Raw genomic sequence first — 22,710 nt, 5'->3', positions numbered from 1 at the left:
TTTAACTAAATTTCCACAGGGGGAAACTAAGTTACACTAGTGTCTGTTGCAGCAAACCCAACAATGAATCTTGTGACATCTTAGGAACTAAGAAGTTTCATTCGGCATTAGCTTTTGGGGAGCGCAGTCCACCTTTTCGGATGCATGGCATATAGCCCCAGTAGAGATGCCTTTTAATAAGCTCTCCCCCTTCCACTTGTTGGTCAGCTATAGTGAGGCTGAACTCCTGAAGCATTTGATCAACAGACTGTACTCCAGGAAATGGTAGGCCAAGTAAAACTTCTCAAACTCTGAAGATGCCACAAGGTTCTTTGTTGTTCTAATTAGGAGCAAGAAGAAGCAGAGAAAGAAGTCTATGAGTTTCAGAGTTCATGTAGAAAAGGGAAGAGTAGGAAAAAAATTAGGCAAGCTATATTGCTATCTCTCCCATGACTTCCTACATGAAAGGTAGTTTGGGACAGAGATAAACAAAAACACACCTGATCTGCATGTAATAAAAATTGACCCATTTCCCAACAAGGAATTACATAGGATGGAAAACAGTCCTATGATCCCATGGTGTATTATGGGCTGTCAAGTCAATTTTGACTTTAGGCGATCCTTGCAGGAAATTTTTGAGGTACATGAGGAATTCTTTTACCATTGTCAACCCCTCAGGGTGTGTCCATGGCAAAGCAGGGATCTGAATCCTGGTCATCGGAGTCCCGATCCATCACTCTGTCCACTACACTATAGTGGCTCTCATGATCCTATTACAGAGGGCAAAATTTCATCAAGGAGAGGAAAAGACAGTAGGAATTCTACAGCTTTTCTTTTGTTGCTGTAATTTAACTGATCAAGAACACAGTTGCATGAAAATCACTGATGAGGCAATTGACAGGGATTTCTTCTTTAGCCACCTCCTTCCCTTCACCCACTTTCACTCTTTTCTGTGCCATTTCTGGGTGTTTTGTTTTGTTTTGAAACTTCAAGAGCTTTCTAGCTATTTTAAATTCAGACGTAAAGCTTCATTTCTCCACAGCCCAAGCTCCTCCTCACACTACTTCAGTAGTTAATTAACTATGAATGCTTTCCTTGGGAGACTGGGTGAAGGGGAGGATAAAATTTGAAGAAGGCTGAGGAGAGACATAACAAGGATGGGGAGGGAGGGAGAGAGGGGGAAGAGTGGGTGGCTTATCAAATTCCACAAATACCAGACACAGAGAGGTGTTGATTTGTTGCTGGGAAAGCCCTGTTTGTTTGCAGAGCTTAATCACCTGGTGTCTATTTGTTGTTTGAAGAATACTGTGACAAGGGGAGTGTTTGCAGGCAGCTGGATTGAAATGAGGAGCAGGCCCAGTGAGGGTAGATACAGGGAAACATTAAAGCTCTTGGAACATGTAAATCCAAATGATGTTCACAATGAGTGAGCCTCCTCAGTAGCTGAAAAAGTGTGCCTTTGAGAACCTATGCATGGTGTCTATAATAGAAAAGTTCTCACTTTTTGGCACCAGTGTGCCAGCATGGGTAACTGTGACAGGTTGAAGTGAATTTTGGTGCAGCTGGTTGTGAGGTAAGATCATAGTTACTTAGTACAGATTCTGCTGCCTAATAATGTTGTTCAATGTGACTTCAAGTTGCATCCTCCTTAAAGGGACTCTAGCAGGATTTTTAAGTTATGGGAGGTATTTAAAGAGTCGCTTGCCACACCCACACACCTACACCCACACAAACACACCATGAGTTTCTACAGCCAAGTGCAGATTTGAACCCAGGGATTCTGAGTCCCATTCTGTCACTCTTTCCACTCTATTACTCTGGCTCTAATAATAAAGTTAATGGCCTCTTAATCCAATTCCAGGGGTAGGTTGTGGACTGGGATGGGACACAGCACAGCGAACATTTCATGAGACACTTCCCTGGCCAAATCATGGGCAGTCTATATCTAGACAGAGTGTAGTTGCGTTAGCTCAAGGGATAGACACTAAGCAAAGCAGCAGTGGGCATTTTAATATCTTTGCTATGTGTAACCACAATTCCTGGTGGAATTGGAGCCAATAGTAGGTGGTAACAGAACCAACAAGAGGTGAAGTCAATACTGTTTTAAGTCTAGTTCCCTCTCATTCTCTTCACTAACCCTAATCCAAAGACAAAAGCAGGTGATACCTTTATTAGAGCACTAAAAATCACAAATATAAGTTAGCCTTTAACCCCATATGGGTCTTCATCAGATAGTGCACCACAAACTAGGATGCTGCACAAGAAACATAAAGGTTCCAAAACCCTTGGCCAGACATGCAGACCAGGTTTCCTTGTTTAGGTAGCTCAGAGGTGATAAGTATTGTTGTCGTCATGTGTCATCAAGTCACCCCCAAAAAGTCACCCCCAACTGATGGAGAACCCATGAATGAATGATCTCCTGAATGTCCTCAACAGCCCTGCTTAACTCTTGCAAACTCAAGTCTGTGGCCAAAGTCGGACAGTCTCAGTTTCAGTATTTTTGAAGAAACATCCATAATTTAAGATATGCAGATGACATCACTTCACTGGTAGAAAGCAACAATGAGTTGAAATGACTTTTTGTGAAAGTGAAGGAAGAAAGTGCTAAAGCAAAACTATAGTTCAACATTAAGAAGCGCAAAATCATGACTACAAGAACAATACAACTTCAATGTTGACAATGAAGAAACTGAAATAGTTAGAGACTGTATGGAGAAGGTCTCCATTTCAGTTCTGGCATCTGCCAGTACACATAGGAAAAAAAACATGTTGGAAAATTTGGAAGAGTGCTGCCTATCAGTGTAGACAATACTGAACTAAATGGACCGGCTGTCTGATTTGGTTTAAGCAATGGCTTAAATCTACTTACTAGTCTCAAGTAGAGTAGATCCACTGAACAGTAATTCAGAAACTTCGCCTGGTTCCATTCTTCCTGAAATCCTGTTGCCTGGTATAGTAGGTTGTACCAGAGTAGGCCCATTGAATCAGTGGGGATTTGGTGAGGTTCCATTGACTCAAATGGACCTACTCTAGTTTAACATAGTAAGTTGCAGTGAGAATAAGCCCATTGGAGTCAATGGAAATTATAAAGGAGTTGCCTCAGTAGATCCATCCTAATTCTATGGGCCTACTCTAGCGCACCTTACTATGCTAAGCAACAGGATTTTAGCCATTGTGTTGCATTCAAACCAGACTCCAAGGTTCTTCAGCCAAGAGTTTCCCCTTCTCTCCCATTCATTTTACATTGGGTGATCATCTGTCACATTCTGTATTATTTGCTTGTCATTATATGGCCTAAGTATGCTGCATTTTATGTGTTTTATAGTTTTGGGGACTCCATTCATTCACCTGGGTACTTCTTTACTAGCCACTTTTTCAATGCAAGAAATTCTTGGCAAAAAAGCAAAGGAAAGATGGCTGGAAGGCTGAGACAACCTTGAGCCAATGACCTCAGCCCATTGGGATCAAGCTCAGGTTGTGAGCAGAGTCTTTAAACACTGGGCCACAAAGTTACTGTGTCAAAATCCACATGTAAAATGCTTCTATCTTTTTTTATACAGTAGTCTGTGTTAAAATTCAAAATTTCATGCTATACAGTAGAACTGAGAATACACAACTCCATAAAATATGCTTTACCAAAGCCTATTTTAAATTTTAAAAGAAATTAATACATATTTAAACCTATTGATTCAGTGAGTCTGGTCCTGTGGAAATTACCAATTGGACTCGGGCCTATGTTTTTAACATTTATTTTTGCAAAAGGACACACACACCAATTCTTTCAACTGGAACAAGAATTTTATCAGCAGCACCAGTTGTTACAATCCAGAAAGACCTAGGGACCATTGAGCAATTAGGGCTGCAGAACAGAATCAACCACAGGGAACAGAAAGAACTAATAAGTTTTTAATATCCAAACTATATCTGACATGTGTAGGTATTTATTATGCATATTTCTACTCTTAAAAGTTTTTTGAAACACATGGGAACTGTAGTTGGCATGGAGGGTGACCTAACCCCTTCTCTGGGCTCCATAGCAACACTCCTGTTTCCAGACCCACAAAAGTAATCAACCTTGGGCAGAAAGTTTTCATTGGTGTCAAAATGCATATGATGTAGAAGCATTTAGTGTGCATCTTTTTTCTCATCCAAATATCATCTCTAGGGGTTCTGAGAACAAACAAAATCATGGGTATGCCAGGAGGTCCACATAACTATTTATGTAGAAATTGGACAGAAATGTTATGCGAAATTTAGACACTTGTCTTCTCTTTAGTCCAGTAAAAACAAAGGACGCAAACGATCTCCTTATGTTGCATTTTATAATCTCTGGGACCCATGTTGTAGCAATTTTCTCTGCCATATTAAAGGAATATGCAAAATGGAAAATGGGTAACCCCTTCTTTAGTTTTCTCCTAAGAAGCAGAAGTGTTTGCCTCAGCATATTAGTAGTCAGAACACTTACATTGTTGAGATTTCTTGCACAGAGATTCATGATACAGAAGCATTGGGTAGGGAGTAGACACTACAAACACCCATTGATTCAGATTTCAGGGCAGGAGGCACAAAGTTTGGTTCATCTCTGACTAAACTGACACTAGAGATAACCTCAGAGCCCATCCATCTCCAACTGCCACTCTGAGACAAATTACCTTCTCTCTAGGATACTTTCTTTCACTGATTACCTACTACTCAAATTAAAAGCCATCTGACTTCTAAGAGGGCTTTTGTTTGTGAGATTCCTCTGGATTATGCAAAAACTAATTGAGGGTAGGAAGGAGGAAAGTGTTTGTTGTGTTTGAAGTCTTGTGAACACAATGGACTGGTTTTGTCCACCCAGTTTAGGTAAAACTGCCCAGTCCTAGGACTAATCTAATTATTTTCCAAAGAGTCAATAAACTATTAATGTAAAGAGCATTGGTGAGACAAAGCAGATAAAACCCAGAGTTCTGTTACAAGGCATCTTCGGACAAGAGAACAGTGTAGCATTTGTAGGAAACAGTGAGAGAGCATATTTACACAAAATCATATTTAGACGAAATTCAGTAGTCAGCCAGAAAAATATGGCTTCATTTCTTTTCAACTTTCCCCCCTTAAATTTTAAAACATTTTAATGAAGCAGCAATTATTCCATCTGCATGATGGCAAAGATAAATCTATGGCTAAAATCCAAATCCTAGTCCTGACTAGAAAAGGTCCACTGAATCAATTGGATTTACATAAGTATGTTCATGTAATCTTTAGTAGTTGATTTAATGGAATTATTCCAGTAGCAACTAGCAAGTATTTATATCACCACCACCACCACCATCATCTTAGAACTGCAGAGCTCAAAGGGACCCTATGGATCATGTCATCCAACTCCTGCCAAGGAGGCACAGCGAGGAATCAAACTCCCAACTTTTTGTTCCACATCTAGATACTTAAACCACTGAGCTATCCAGCAATTATTATTTTTTAAATCAGCACTACAAATAATATTAGTTCTAAAACCACTTTATTTCAGTGGTTCCCAACTTTATTCACTTGTGTACCCCTTCAGCCCATCCCCATTTCCATGAGGAGAAGGGCTGGCTTCCAGACCTCCACCACGGGGCTCCATGAAGGTTATGCATTACGCCACTCCCCACTCTCACCTTTTCACCTGCCTTCTTTCAGGACTTATGAAGCTGGGAAGGGTCAGAGATAAGCCCACTGCACTCAGCTGAAGGACTCCTTTGTCGCCTCCCTTTGGCAGCTCTGAGCTGGACTCTGCCTCAGCCACTTACTCCTGACATGAAAATGGCTGAGGTGAAGAAATAGGGCCTGCAGAGGAAACAAAAACAAGTGCATCTGCCACCACGCAGACACTAGTGGGAGACAAACTAGTAAATGTGACAGTGATTTACCGGTACTCTGCGCTCCTCAATGACTAACAGGTTTGCCCTCTTTTGTGCACATGTGGGAGGAAGCATGTTGACACGTATGTGCCTTTTTGGCCTTTTTCTGACATTATTCAAAAATGTTTTGTGTATCTTTAAATGTCCTGGTATGCTCCCCTGGGGGGTACATATACCCTATGTTGAGAACCACTACTTTATTTGATGCTCTTTCTTCAATTTAAAGGAAGGAAGGAAGGAAGGAAGGAAGGAAGGAAGGAAGGAAGGAAGGAAGGAAGGAAGGAAGGAAGGAAGGAAGGAAGGAAGGAAGGAAGGAAGGAAGGAAGGAAGGAAGGAAGGAAGGAAGGAAGGAAGGAAGGAAGGAAGGAAGGAAGGAAGGAAACCCAAAACAAAACAAAGCCACAACCTGTTAATGACTCAATCAGTCAGCCTGCATTTAACTTACACATTACACTACACTGCTGTTCATGAGATCTGCTTTATGGAAGAATGAATACACAAGGGGAAAATGGGAAGATGGACATATTTACTCCACCTGCTCTATTGCTGTTAACCCACTGGAGAAAATATCTGCAGGAGTCAGGGTTTTTAATTATCATCTTAGAACTGCAGAGCTGGAAGGGATCCTCTTCATGTAGGCTTCCTACTTGAGTTAGAGCTCTGGATTTTCCTCTCTCTCTCATTTTACCCTCCAACTCAGTGAGATACGTTAGTCTGAGGGAGAGCAGCTGACCCAAAGTCACCCAATGACCTCCATGGCTGTGTGGAATTTGAACTTGGGTTGCCATGGTCTTAGCCTGACACTAAAGCAGCTAACGTGGCCCACTGGCTTTGAATATATGATGTTCTAGTGATCCAGCAGGGCTCTGAACAGGATTTTCAGAATTCTGAAATGTGCCATCTGAATAACACACAAGAAATGTATTTGCCTATCTGAAAAAAAAATGGAATACCTTTGTTGCCAAACATTTGCCTGTGGGACCAAACCCCAGTAGTGAAGACATGCTTCTTGTCAGTGCTGATCTACAAACTTAAAATATGGTAGTACGTTGTTACAAAAGGGGCAGTCAATAAAAGGTCGCATGAGTGCTCCTGTGCAGAGTTCTAGCTAGTCATGCCTTCCTCCAAGATATTTTAAAATGGAAGGGACTCAAGCAAGTCATTCCACCATGATTCTGCTTACTACTTACATTCCGTGACTTCAGTTTATGTTGAATTGTTTTTATGGGTTTCTGTCTCCTCTATGTATTTTTTTCTTGTATATCTTGAAGCTTTCCAAGCACAATGGAAGTTTTCTTTTGTTTCTCAGTTCCGACTAATGTTGACTTCAGTCATACTGTCACTCAGCACTTAAGGGTATCTCCTTGAGGGAATACAGTATTAGGATTGTAATGATGGCCAAGGAAAGGAAAGCTACCTTTTTTGGAAAGTTGCAGCTCTCAGAACAGCTGCTCTTTCCCGTTTTCCCCACACAGAATGTCTCTGCCTCACCCTCCTTTCCAATGGACTAAGTCAGCACACGGCAAACTGCATCAGCAAAACTATACCCACTATTAGGATCAGGATATAAGTCTCAAGAACTGTCATTTAACTCTTTGTGGGCTGGTCCATAATAATATTTGCTGTAGAGAAATTCCCCCACTTACACGAAACAAACTTCCCTCTGCATTTTCATTTCAATCTTTGGATGCTACTTTTGCAAATGCATTTGCTTCTGGTCAGAGAACTACTGACCAAAGGTTAATGTTATTCCTAGTTCAAAGGGAAAGGCCTAGATGAGCTTTTCACAGAGGTACCCCAGTAAGAGTAACATATACATACATACATACATACATACATACATACATACATACATACATACATACATACATACATACATACATACATACATACATACATACATACACAGCGTGTGTGTGTGTATATATATATACATACACAAACAAAACTATCAGAATATGTATATGTATGTGTGTGTATGTATATGTATATATATGCTTATGTATGTATGTATGTATGTATGTATGTATGTATGTATGTATGTATGTATGTATGTATGTATGTATGTATGTATGTATGTATGTATGTATGTATGTATGTATGTATTTGCATATAATCAGTGCTTTTGCTGTGATGAGACACCATTTATCTAGACACGAAGTTAAGAAAAAACATGAAAATGAGAGAGACAAGAGAATCCCTAATGCTGCCTTTGAGACAGCTGTCAGTCTTCTATGATAGCTGAAGTGGAAATTTGTTCAAAGGAGATCATCAGAAAGGGACAAACACTTTGTTCCTTCATGCTACAGAAAGGAAGTATTTGACATTCCAAAGCAGGCAGGGTTAATCAGTAATGTACTTGATTAATCTCTTTGGACTGCACTCTGTAACAAAGCTTCTATTCTGCTATTGTTTAGGTCTCTAGAATGGGTTGGTAGAAGGTGGAGGAAAAGGCATTTGGGCTTGACTAAAGGGTGCTATGGTGCAGAGAACCTGATCAGGGTGATAATACAGGAGTGGTGAAATATGGTGCGGGGAGTTCTACTTATCATGATGACCCTTTCATTTCATGCGGAAATGGCCTTTGCTCAGATTGGGATGCTCTGGATGTATTGGACACAATGGTCACCTTGTTATGAAAGATTAGAAGCAAATGAACTATCATTCAGGCATGAAACAAGCTACCGGGTCGTCCTTAACTGTGGTGACAAATTCCAGAAGAGCAGCAGTCTGTAGCAGAAGTAGGAAGACAAAAGGTGCTGTGGCACCTTAGAGGCTAAGTACTTTATGGTGGCCTCTCCTTTCATTGTGGCAACAGCTCTTGCCGCAGTAAATCAGTTGGACTCTGAGAGCCAATTTGCATTTTATTTTAAATGGGCAGTTTCAGAAGTGCAAATCACTTGTATTTTCTTAAATCTCCACCACTGAAAGGGATGATGCAAAGGAGTAAAAGACTAAGGGCCATTTACATGCTGCATGGGGTCTGTGCACCTGTGGCATTTACTGTATTCCCTGTGCTATTTGCAGATTTCAGAAATCTATACTCCTCTTTTCTCTGCAAAATAATGCTTACAAAAGCTTATGGAATAGTTTATAAGCTGGACAGTCGTACTGATTTTTCTAGACATGGGGCATACAAATAGCTGGTCTTTTCACCATGTTTGCAAAGTGAGTCCATGGTCAAAATCTGATCATCATAGCTGAGCCTGTCACAAATTATGCAGGGTTGTGGGGAATGACACACAGGCTAAATACAGCCAACTAATTGATCCTCTCCTTTGGGATTGTGTTTTATTTTACAAAGGAGTTGGTTGTGCCTTTAGATTACCTCAGGGGTGTGGGGAGAGAAATAACAATGTTTATTATAAAGATAGTCAGTAAGCAAACAACGGAAAAGAAGGAAATGCATCCTGATCAATTTTGTTTTAAATTCTCCCCTATAGATAAAACATAGTAAAGGTAAAGGTTCCCCTTGACAATTTTTGTCCAGTCATGTCCGACTCTAGGGGGCGGCGCTCATCCCGCTCTTCAAGCCATAGAGCCAGCATTTTGTCCGAAGACAATCCTCCGTGGTCACATGGCCAGTGCAACTTAGACACGGAACGCTGTTACCTTCCCACCAAGGTGGTCCCTATTTATCTACTTGCATTTGCATGCTTTCGAACCGCTAGGTTGGCGGGAGATAGATAAAGCATAGGCAATGTTTTATAAGGAGCAAGCACCAGAAATAGGATAGTTGGAGCAACTGGAATTCAACATAGTTTCACTATTCCTCGTGAGAACTATCAGGAGCATATAGGTTGAGGTGGTCACTTAATGGTATATTTACACTGGAAATGGGCAAATCTCTTAGGAAAATGATATCAAAGTTCTTGGTACTCCTCTATCCAGTTTGTTCTCCGGTTTGAGTGTATATCGTGTCATGGGTTCTTTTTCTTCTTCCTGGAAATCCATATGTATGTTTATCCTCATTTTTCAAAGCAAACACATTATGTGAGCTAAACGTACATTATGTTTCAAAATCTAATTCTATTATATGGACTTTTCTATTGAGAAAGCACTTTCATAAAAATTCTTTTTCCAAATGCAAACATTATTTGTGTACATGATTCAAACATACAATTCTTTATATACATCTTCTGCTTTGGCGAGTATTCAGTAGCAGCAAATGTTCCATTTTGTGTTTCATTTTGAGAATATTCTTCTAATTAAAATGTGAAACCGACAAATTTCTCACCTATTCCTACTACATATGTTGGATTCTCTCCATCTTTGTAAGCTTGGGGTACATGCAAGAAGGTTGTGTTGGCTCTCTAGCTCAGCACACTCACCAATCTTTAATTGCCAGGATTCCTGAGTAGTCATGATGACTGTGACAAACCCAGACCTACTGGGATCTGCCACCCGTTAACTAAGCTGCCACCAACCATTCCCTATAAGAAGTCACACAGACCAGGGATGGATTTTCAACAAATAAAAGAATAAGGTTTATTTAAATACAACACACAGGGAAAATAAAATGATCAGGTGAATAAGATAAAGTAACGTGGCTTATTCTCATTCATACATGCATACAGTTTGGTTCACACAGAACCCTTAACTTGAAGCCCAGACCCTGAACCTATCAGTTCTGGCTAACCAACAGACACCTGAACCTATCAGGTTGGTACTCTGACACACAGTAGTACCCTGTCTGACACACAAACTCCCACACCAGCTTCTTCTTCCCAGCTGCTGCTTCTTCACATCCCAGCGTCTCCTAAACTCTTCACACACGCTCCACATATATATACAGTACAGCCCCTCCTCCTGATGTCCCGCCTTCCACTCCCCATAGGATGGAACTTTCCCTCCAAACCCATGACAGACAGGTAACATCAGTGCTGTATGTAACACCTCCCCTCTTTATAAGTTGTTTTGTAGGGGGAAAGCTAACGTGCTTTTTCCCAAAAAACAACCTGGATAAAATACACAACAACAGTTATACATACCATATCATACTTACTTATACTTACATTCTAAGTTAACCATAGCAATTAGGCATTTAAACATTTACCATATACATTACATCAATTTACCTTTATTCATACAAACCAAGTTCAAAAAACAGGTACATTTAACTTTTTGTCATCAATATATATACATAGTCCATGTTTCTTTCGCCGTCTTCATTCTTCAGGTCTTCTTGACAAGGCGTCAGCAACACAGTTCACTGACCCTCTGACCACCTTCACTTCAAAGTCATAGTCCTGTAGGTTTAAAGCCCACCTCATAAGTTTGCTATTGTGGGTTTTCATTGTCTTTAACCATTGCAGTGGTGAATGGTCAGTGCACAGAACAAAATGTCTTCCCCAGATGTAAGGCTTGGCCTTCTGGATCGCGTAGACTATGGCCAAACACTCCTTCTCCACGGTTGCCAAATGTCTCTCACCTTTTTGGAGTTTCCTACTCAGGTAGGACACTGGATGCTGGTCACTATTCTCATCCTCCTGGCAAAGAACCGCTCCTACCCCGCTGTTAGACGCATCGGTGTAGATGATGAACTCCCGGTCGAAGTCTGGAGCACGCAGCACTGGATAGTTGATTAGCGCCTGCTTCAACCTCTGGAACGCCTCCTCACAGTCGCTGGTCCACGGGATGCGGTCATCAGCCTTCTTCCTCGTCAGATCGGTCAGCGGAGCCGCAATCTCGCCAAACCTTGGGATGAACTTTCTGTAGTAGCCCACCAACCCAAGAAATGATTTGACTTTTTTCTTGGTGTTGGGTCTGGGCCAATCACGAACAGCTTCTATTTTGGCCTCCAGGGGTTTTATCACTCCTCCCCCTACCATGTGACCCAAGTATTTTATTTCTGGGCTACCCAGCTGCAGTTTGCTCTTTTTGCAGGGCCTAGGCCAAAGCACTTCCTCCCCTGGGTTAAAGTGCCTCTCCCTGCCTTCCTGGTCATCCCAAGCTTTCTTTCTGACCTTTTGAGCTTGCAGGGTCTCTGTTGCTAGCTCTAGGTTTCTCTTTAGGTCATTCATCAAGGTGTCTATGTATGTCACAACATCTTGTGGGTCATCCTGGGTGATCTGCTCCCAATCTTGTTTGATCAAATCAAGGGGCCCTTTCACCCTTCTCCCAAATAAAAGTTCAAATGGACTGAACCCGGTACTGGCTTGTGGCACTGATCGATAAGCAAACAAAAGGGATTGCAGCTTCTGGTCCCAATTGTTTGGATTCTCTGCCAAGTAAGCCCTAATCATGCGCATTAGAGTCCCATTGAACTTCTCAGTTAACCCATTACTTTCAGGATGATAGGCAGTGGTTTCCTTGTGCTTAATTCCACAGATTTGCCATAACCGTTTCATGAGCTTTGATGTGAACGATGCACCCAAATCTGTGATTATTTCTGAGGCAAATCCCATCCTGGACATATACCCCACCAAGGCATCTGCCACTGTGTTAGTTTCAATGTTAGTCAAGGGTATGGCTTCAGGGTACCTCGTGGCATGGTCCACAATGGTGAGAATGAACCTGTTCCCCCTCTTTGTGGCCTTGGGCAAAGGTCCCACAATATCCACCCCTATGCATTTGAACGGAGTGTCAATCACAGGCAAAGGGCACAACTTTGCTTTGGTCCTGTCACGGCTATTCCCTTGCCTTTGACACACATCACATTGTTTACAGAACTCCCTGATCTGCTTCCCTATGTCAGGCCAGTAAAAATTCTGTGTGATTCTCTGCTGTGTTTTGTTCACCCCTAAGTGCGCAGCAAACATGTCAGAGTGCCCCCTTTGTAAGATCATGGGGCGATACTTTTCAGGTACCACCAGCTGACTTCTGATCCCATCTCCCCCTTTTGAGATATTCCTCAGGGTCTCTCTATATAAAATCCCCTTTTTCTCCAGAAATCTCACTGGGGTTTCAGGTGTTAGCTGGGCGTCAGTCACCTGTTCAAAACACTTTTGGAGAGTGGCGTCTGCCTTTTGCTCTTGTCCAAATCTGCTGTCTGTGGTTAAGGTTTCCACCACAGCTTCTGAACTCCCCCCACCTGCTTCCGTCTCGGGCTCATCATTACCCCCCTGAACTGTCCCCGTGGTGGCTTGTGAGCGTGTAATCACTAGCACCCGTTTCACATGTTCAGCCAGGTCATTTCCCACGAGCACGGCTGCTGGCAGAGTCGATGAAATCGCTAGCCGCCAAACTCCCCTCCAGCCTTGAAAGTTCACCGGTACCTCCGCTACTGGCAGCGAAATCACCTGTCCCTCAATCCCTGCCACCTTCATGCTCTCATTTGGGATCACATATTCCCTAGGAATAATATCTGGATGGCACAGGGTCACCTGAGAACAAGTGTCCCGCAGCCCCCGATACTGACGGTCAAGTATTCCTACGTCCACCCCTGCTGTCTCAAACAACTGAGAATCCGTTCTCACCAGTAGGCAGCGCCTGACCTCTACAAGAGGACCACTTTCCTCAGCCTGATCAGCAGATGTAGCTGTTCCAGATTGAGTAGCCATGGCAACAGGCTCCCTCAGTGACAATGAGCCTTGCTCTTTCTGGACACAGAACACAGCTTTTGGCTTGGTCCCACTCGAATCCTGAGGCACCATTCCTTTTAGCTGCTTTAATTTCTCACACTCTGAGATTAGATGGCCCTTTCCCTGACAGAAATAACATTTTCTGGTGTATTTTGATTCTCTCTCATCTTGTTTTGGTTTTCCCTCCAAAATCTGAGGTCTTGGTTTCATGTCTGAGGGCTTCCCTTCACCATGGGCCCCTCCCCCTTGCTGGCTTTTCCCTTTTATTCTCAAATCCAGCTCCTTTTGCTTGGCCTCAAACTCAGCCCTGATCTGTAAAATTTCTTCCTCAGCCCTAGCTTTTATCTCTTTTACTTTTTCTTCAGTCTTATCTCTGATTTCTTTTAATTTAATGTCTTTTTGCTGAGTATATTTTTCAAGATCTTGCTCACTTTGTCTGGCCTGAGCCTCATACTTTTCTCTTTCCGCAATTTCTTCAACTGATAAGTTGTTATTTTTCTTATTTAGGAATGTTAATTTTAATTGTGCCATTCTAACTCTGTGTTCCAGTTCCATCTCTTCTATCCTCATGGCCATTCCCCTTTTCTTGGCATCTGCCTCTGCCTGCCTGATTTCAGCTCTTTCTCTGGCCTCCCTATCCAATTGTCTCATTCTAAATTCATGCTGTTGGGCTAGGAGCATTTTTCTGAGTTCTAAGGTCTGTTCTCCCGTGCTGTCACCCTGCACTGAGCCCAATTCATCCTCAGAACCTTGGTCTACCTGGGGGTCTTTCACTTCACCCATTTCTGCCATTTGTCTTCGAGTCAAGGGCATAATCCCCCCTCAGAACAGGCCGCTTTAAAAAGTCAAGCCTCAAAATAAAACGACCACTTTTTTTTTTCCTCTTTTGCCTCAGAACCAGCTTTCCCTATAGATTGCTGCTGTCCTTCAGCACTACTTGCAACTGTAGCGAGTTAGAGTCTACCCCCCTCTGCTGGGCCTCTCAGCAGGCAGGCTAAATCACTGTTACTATACAGTTTTGCCTCAGCTTTTTTCCCGCCAAAACCAGGCTGCCTCAGAGCACCCTAATCTAGTCTCCCCAGTTGGCACGTTCTTCCACTAGCGCACCTCCCCGTGAGGTACACCTAGAAGATTACCTACGCGCCTCAGATTGTCCCTGACTAGACCCCCCTTGTTCTGGGCACACTTGCCAAGGCTTTGCTGGACCACTGGACAACTGGACCAGTCGTATCCCACACGCTGGACACCAATCAATGTGACAAACCCAGACCTACTGGGATCTGCCACACTTTAACTAAGCTGCCACCAACCATTCCCTATAAGAAGTCACACAGACCAGGGATGGATTTTCAACAAATAAAAGAATAAGGTTTATTTAAATACAACACACAGGGAAAATAAAATGATCAGGTGAATAAGATAAAGTAACGTGGCTTATTCTCATTCATACATGCATACAGTTTGGTTCACACAGAACCCTTAACTTGAAGCCCAGACCCTGAACCTATCAGTTCTGGCTAACCAACAGACACCTGAACCTATCAGGTTGGTACTCTGACACACAGTAGTACCCTGTCTGACACACAGACTCCCACACCAGCTTCTTCTTCCCAGCTGCTGCTTCTTCACATCCCAGCATCTCCTAAACTCTTCACACACGCTCCACATATATATACAGTACAGCCCCTCCTCCTGATGTCCCGCCTTCCACTCCCCATAGGATGGAACTTTCCCTCCAAACCCATGACAGACAGGTAACATCAGTGCTGTATGTAACAATGACATTGCATGGAAATAATTTGGAGACTCTGTGACATGGCCTTGAATATTAGCCCTAGGACAGTCTGTCTGAAATCTCACTCCCACAGACCTGTATATTATATTACTGGTATCAATTAAGACTTACCGGATTTGCATTACTTGAAATTCAGGCAATCAGAACCTGTTTCCATTGTCTCCATTTCAAAACTGTAGTAATCAGATGGGCATAATTTGGACATCCCAGAAGCAACCAATGAAATGTTGGAAGGCATACTGATATATGAGTTGATTATTAACTCATTAATAGCAGATCATGGCCGTGATGATCCAGAGAAATGATACATGCAGGCACAATGAAATTTAAAAGGTAGTTAAAAACCAATATAGAATCAATCTGATAGTCCTATAAATTTTTTTAAAAAAAAAAACTTGAAGTAATTAAACATTCCCAGGAATTCCCATGAAATCGACAAGGAGGAAAATTATAATTCATCCAGGAGACTGACAGGGGGGAAAGTGTCTGCCACCCCCACCCCCCACAGATGGTTGTTCCTTCCTACTCTAGCCCAGCTCAGCAGGCATTTTGTTACTCTGAAATCTTCATGGCACTGTGAATGAAACTATCAGAATATGCTATTGCTTTGGATTACTCAGCAGGAATCACTGAAGGGAAGTGTGCCATTTCCTTTTTCCTGAAGAGTTTGAATGGCTTGTGTATGTTGGTGGAGAACACGGAATCATGTTTTCATTCCACAGATCACCCCTTTCATGTACATGGATATATAGGACTATTTCTCAATGTAAAGCTATTGCACGATGTTCAACTTGTTTAAAGGAATGCCAGGATTAATTAATTAATTTTTCATGAATGGATGGATTCTGACTTCCCTGTACTTTCAAGATGAACAGCACTGAGCATATGTTTAAGCAATAGTGGGCTACTTTATCAGTGCTATACATATTGATCTCTGGACTGGGTCCAATGAGTTTTATACCAATGATCAAATATGGACCATCTAAATCCAGACCCTTTTGGGCATAGTTAGCATACCAAAGTGATTGGAATATGTGATTCCTATTGAATTTGAAAAAAAAATATTGGCATATTAAGCCTTAGTCTTAGCAATCTAAAACTTAGGAGCTCCTGATTTAAGTGGTCTTTCAATCACAGCACGTGCATATTCAAAACATTTCGAGATCTTTTAAAGTCATTGTGCTGAAGTTTCTTACTGCTCTAAAATGATAGGAATCCTTGCTATTGTTAAATTTAAGAATTCAGAAAGTGAGCATCTTCTGAGAATACAGTTCAATTAAGATGGGTTTCAGAAGCTGGTACTTAAATCAACATGCCTGTTTTAATCAAGGTATTTTATTGTATGTCTTAAGACTTGGGGTAGGCAGAAATAATTTTAAAAACCTAATTAATTTCTCAAGCAGTTCAGAAGTCAGTCAATGGACAAAGTCCATGTACTTCTGATTTATGAATTTGTAGGCATGTGATAATGGCACTTTTTGGAATTGTGCTAAACAGAGTTCAAACATGTACCTGTTTAAAATTATAGCAGAGAGAAAGAAAGGCCTGGGTACATATAGTCTTGAGAAAAGAGAAGATACAATATTACTTTTCAAATATTTTGAAGGTTGTCATACAGAACAGGAGCAGGATCCATTCTCAGTCATCCCAGAGTGCAGGATATGTAATAAGGGGCTCAAGCTACAGGAAGCCAGATTGGTGAGCACTCCAATGCTCAAGGCTTTCAAAAGAAAATTAGACAACCATCTGTCAAATCTATATTAATTTTCATTCCAGCACTGAGCTGGGGATTGGACTCAATGGCCTTATAGGTCCCTTCCAACTCCATTATTCCATGATTCTATGAAAGAGCTAGGCAGAAACAAACATTGAATACTTACCATTTTTACGAAGTGCTGGGAAAATATCCAAACTATGGAACTTCTGGTTCGAGGATTCTTGATTGACTCTGTAACCTTTTGCCTTCACCAGGTATTTCCCCACACCTTGTAATGATTAAGCTAGAAAAGCAAAAAAAATTAAAGGACAACAATTTAATCCTTTCCAGTGCATGTATCTGTCTCATTAAAGCATTCTCCTGGAGCAGTGTAATGATGCATCAAATGGAATCTATTTCAAGGTAAAATGAGTGCTGCTGATGTCTAACACACTGTTCCTGAGGCCTGACTTAGGCTCCAGACCTTGTGCAGCCTAGCACTGGAATAGATTAAATAGCAACCCAGGTCACGTTCTCATGGCCCAGGCACAAGTGCCAACATTCTTCCAATTATTCAAGGCCAAAGAGAGAGCAACCTGCCTTGACAGAATTGTGACACAGCTTGATTAGATTTAACTTAGATGTCTGCTGAAACTGATACTATGGTATTTAACTCAGAGGAGGACAGGAGTAGTTAGATCTGTTTAAAGGGTATGAAGGTGGGGCGTGGGGAGGAAAAAGAGCTCCATGCATGCATGACTGAATGAATGAATGTGTGTGTGCGCGCAAGCTTAACCTATAAAGAGAACAATTTTGTGGCTGGCATTCTTCATTTTTTATGTATGATAGCCTCATTCTATAATAAGCATTGGATGCAGTGATTTGAAGGCATCTTTGTATTTTAAGCAGGGTCAGCATCATTCATTTGTCGGAAATGCAAATTGATTGAGAAAATAAAAACATTCACCAGGTGGACTCAGTTCCCACATTACATAGTTCAGCCCTTATGATTAAGGAAAAACGTAACATGTGAGCAGGTCCTACAGATAGTCTACTTCTTTGCCCACCTATGTATGATGCTACCGGCCTCATGCATCCCACATGAAGAAGTGAAAATAGGTATGGAAGAAGACTGCAGACACAGTACCCTTCTCCCTTCAACAATGCTGGGGTTAAGGGAGACAGACCTGTGTCGTTCAAAATCCATGTATATCTCTTACGCCCTCAGAACTACTGGTGCAATTCAAGAGAGAAGAGTACATTCACATATCACCTTCTCACTGACATCTAGGTATAATAATCAAAAGTGAGAGTGTGGGCTGCTTCTTACAGGGGAAGTCTCCCATTCCTGCTATTTATGAGTCATCTTATTGACTCACATAGCAACCAATATGTTTGCTACCTACCTGGAGATGACGAATAACACCAAGGTCACCTTCAGGCAAGTCTGAACTAACCATGATCCTAGCAGTGGTTCTGTTTTTGCGTTCTGAGGTGCTCTTCTCATAACTACAGTATGCAGCCAACAGTATGTTTGGACAAAATAATGTGTGAGTGTTATGTGTGAACACTTTGCAAATGTCCTTGAAATCAGAAAACCTCCTGAAGGATGGATAGCGACAAAGGAATTGTGAAAATATGAGTAGATGGAGGTTAAATGGTTTGGGATAGCTTTAAGAGGAGAATTGTATTTCTCCTCTCTAATTGCAGAATGATCCATCGCATAAATGATATGACATTTATGGAGCATGCACAAGGATGTGTCATTTATATAATTTCTATATTTGTTTTAGTACATTGTTTCCTTTATACAGTGGTACCTCGACTTACGAACTTAATTCGTATTGGAACGACGTTCGTATGTCAAAAAGTTCGTAAGTTGAAGTACCATTTCCCATTGAAATGCATGAGAACAGAATTAATCCATTCCAGCACTTCAAAGGCAAAAAAGCAGAGGGAAAGGGCTGGAAATTCAAATTTCCCACCCTTTCTCCCTGCCTTTTTGGCTTCAGAGCTCTCAAAGGGCTTTCTGCCCGACATCGGAGGAAGCCCTTTGGGAGCTCCGAAGGCGCAGATCACAGCGGCAGGGACCCTCCCTGGGGGTCCCAGCTGCCGCGATCGGCCCCTTCAGAGGTCTCAAAGGGCTTTCCCCCTGACATCAAAGAATTTCCAGCCCTTTCTCCCTGACTTTTTGCAGGGAGCCATTTACAAACGGCTCCATTGGCAAAAAATGGCATTGACTTGCGAACGGAGCCTCGACCTTGTTCCTAGGTAGAGCTCTGTTCGCAAGTTGATGCCAATTTTTGCCAACAGAGTCATTCATAAATTGAAAAGTTCATATCTAGGGACGTTCGGAAGTTGAGGGTTGACAGTATAATTTCTGATAAAATTCTTCAAAAATCTTCAATTTATCTTTCATTATATTATGCCTCTTACCTGATCTATCTTTAATTACCCCAATCGTGTTTTTTAATCTTCTGTTTTTACACGTTCTAGCTAATAATTTTGAATTTTTATTACTAAATTTTAAAAAATCCTCTTTATATACATCATATCCCTCTTTGCCTGAATTTCTGCCAATATCCTTCTATCTCTTTCTTTAAAAAAAACATTGCTTTCCAAATTTCTCAAGTCTTCCAGGTTTTTTTGCCTTTTTCTCCTTAATTTGTTTCAATTTACAGGATTCCCTTATTGTTATTCCTCTTTAAATTATGTTCATCGTGTCCCACAACAGGCCTAATTTTGTACCTCTTGATTCATTATTGTCCATAATTCTAACCATTCTTTCTTTATCTTTTCTCTTACCTCTGGGTACTGGAAAATATTAATATCCATTCTCCACCTTTTAGAGTCTTTATAATCTTTTTAAATCTCAATCATTGACATCAAAGCATGATCTGTTATTTTTATGGAATTAATCTCAGTATTAACTATCTTAGAAATTAAATCTTGAGTTCTGAATATAAAATCTTTTCTAGAGTAACTATTATATGCTGCTGAAAAATAAGTTACATCTTCTTTCATCACCTTTCATTACCCTCCAAATATCCTTCAATTGATTATTTTTTACCTTCCTGCTCAATATTGTGGTACTTTGAAGAACACCATTCCGATAATAAAAAGTTTTATACTTTCTCTTATCCATAACCATATTAAAATCCCCTGCCATAATAAAATAACCCTTCTTTACCTTCTCCATTTCTTTAATAACCGTATCATAAAAATCTCCATGTTTATTATCAGGTGCGTACACATTAACCAAAGTATCTTCTTCCAAACCCATTTTACCCTGTATTATTATAAATCTAGCATTACAATCTTTTACTACCTGTTTCACTATAAATTCACAATTTTTTAAAATTATGATTGCCACACTTCTAGATTTAGAGATTCCAAAGTTTTTTCATAAATGTTTATATTGTTCATCAAAGTTCGTTGACTCCATCTTCTGACTGATTAATCTCTTTCAGAAAGGCAACGTCCACCTTATTTTTCTTCAATAATGCTTCTATTCTTCTTCTTTTCACCATTGATCCTAGGCCTTTCACATTTAAAGTGGCCAGTCTTATTCTTTTACCCATTTGAGTTCAAGATCTTTCCTCCTAACAGGCCCCGTGTGCAACCCGTCCCCCAACAACCAATAAAAATAGACTAAAACATAAAATCAACATAACCCAAACATACAATACTTTACCCCGAACAACATATATCCTTTTCCCCACCCCACCATATTCCCCTGCCATAACTACTAGTGAGGCCATAAGGTGGTGAGGGGGCACAACCACTGTCCAGCGGAACGACAACCAGAAACTCGCCTCTGCTCTTTTTATTACATTTTTGCATTTCTTCTTAATACTTGATAACACTGAAGCCTCCTTCTCCACCCCTCTCTCCCCTGTAATTATAAGTTTTAAAAAAAATTAAGATCCAGAATTATTAATTTTAGTTTGATTATTGCTGTTGCTAACTAATATTAATATAATTGCCTCTACTGGAGAGAAATATTCAAGGAACAGATACTTCACTGGAAGCAACTGGCACTCTGTTTAAAGCTCCCCAAATTTTTTCTTAAACACAGGAAAAGAGAGAGTTGCATAAAGCTCAGCAATGGGGCCAAAGTCCACCTGAAAATGCAGCTACATCAACTGACTCTTTTTATAGGAGGAAAACAACAGACCGGTATAGCGATCACCTTTGGAACATTTCCTTTCTGTAGCAAACTGTTGGAAAGGATTAAGAACAGTATTAATATAATTAGTATAGTTATTACTAAAAACTAGAGGGGGGAGAGAGAGAAGAAAATTGATACGAATGAATAAAGAAAAGAGAGAAGAAAAGTAAAAATAAAGAGAATTAAAAGATTTTGAAGGGGCGGGGAACAATTGGTCCGTCATGTATATGATTTTATAAAAATTATTTTGCAGTACAGCTCACAGAATTCTCCAGCTATCACAGGTGCCAGATGGGAAGTTATGGGAAGTATAATCAAAAAGTATGTTTTCCAAGCTCCAGGAAGATTCTGGTTAAAATCTTATTTGTGTAAGTTTCACAATGTGCTATTTGTGATGTCATTAACCAGTCACCTTTTGAAAATTAAACATTTTGTCCTCCTGTCTCAGGGCACCCAACAGGTCCTGTGTAATCCTTTTTGTCATCAAAAAACATGGGGGCTATGGGATAGGAAGAGGAAGTTTTTAATTACTGAAGACTGCCAACACCAGAAAAGTCCACCTGACAGTGGCAATTTTTGGTAATTTTTGTCGGTGTGTGTGGTTTTTGCACTCCCCAAGAGATTACATTGTGGGGGCCTCAGGATGGGAGAAGGAAATGTTTAATTTTAAAAAAAATGCCCCAGCTGATGGCATCAAACTTACACCATGGAACCTACATAAATAGGATTTCAGTCGATGTCAAAATTCTGAAAGGAAGATAAAGGATTTTCTTTCTTTCTTTCTTTCTTTCTTTCTTTCTTTCTTTCTTTCTTTCTTTCTTTCTTTCTTTCTTTCTTTCTTTCTTTCTTTCTTTCTTTCTTTCTTTCTTTCTCTCTCTGTCTCTCTTCTAATTTCATGTGTAGTTTATTCCATACATTCAACATTATTTGAATGGGACCAAGATTTCTAAAAAGCCAGGTGGAGTAGAAACACTGGTTGTAAAAGTAAAAATCTTGATTATCTCATTTGGATCTTAAAACCGAAATGTGAGTTTTGATATATTGATTTCATAATATGAATTTTTCAGCAAGTCTATTTTAGTTTATGTAAAACTGCAAATAGTCAATACACAAAGTATGTTTAGCTGTAGCCCTGATGCCACTATATTATTTTCAGAATATAAAAATACAATGTCATGAGTATTGAATTTAACTTTAGGTCCTCTACATTACGTGTAATTTCTCTTCTTAGAAACATCAGATATTCCATCCCACCCCAACCCGAATCTACATGGTGTTTGAATGTATGTGCTTAGTTAACAGGGGAAGGAATAGGAGAGGCAAATCTGGCCTCTGTATAATGAGACCCAACATGTCCTCTCTTGAATTCTTAATAGGGTTTATTCACTTGGCTGCCATTTGCATTGCTGGACAACAACCCCTCCTCATGCTAATTTACAAAATAGGCTTCTTCTATTTAGAACTGTCAATACCATGCTCATTCATTATCCAGTATCTTTCTGTGCCCAAAGACCTTTCTTGTATTCTCTATGCAGAGTGGTTTTTATTATTCTTGTTCCTACCATATCCCAGTTTGTTAGCACAATGATTTCCCCACTCAAGGATTTAGCTGTGAGACTATTTTAGCATCCAGACATTTAGATAAGTGTCATCAGCCCATTCCTCTC

At 40.7% G+C, this 22,710-nt stretch overlaps 2 long non-coding RNA genes across 2 annotated transcripts in view; one reads left to right on the top strand and one right to left on the bottom strand.

The window, feature by feature from the left end:
• Positions 1-22,710, top strand: part of LOC144585909 (uncharacterized) — a 148,434-nt gene that overhangs the window by 42,856 nt on the left and 82,868 nt on the right. The gene's annotated exons all lie outside the window — the stretch shown is intronic.
• LOC144585908 (uncharacterized) lies at positions 3,726-18,764 on the bottom strand. The gene is made up of 2 exons (XR_013540530.1): positions 15,288-18,764; positions 3,726-5,784 (listed from the first exon to the last, which is right to left on the bottom strand). It is a non-coding gene; the product is annotated as an uncharacterized LOC144585908 (long non-coding RNA).

This window comes from Pogona vitticeps, chromosome 1, assembly GCF_051106095.1.
Source record: "Pogona vitticeps strain Pit_001003342236 chromosome 1, PviZW2.1, whole genome shotgun sequence".
NCBI classification, from domain to species: domain Eukaryota; kingdom Metazoa; phylum Chordata; class Lepidosauria; order Squamata; family Agamidae; genus Pogona; species Pogona vitticeps.
This window is presented reverse-complemented; position numbering and strand designations above follow the sequence as displayed.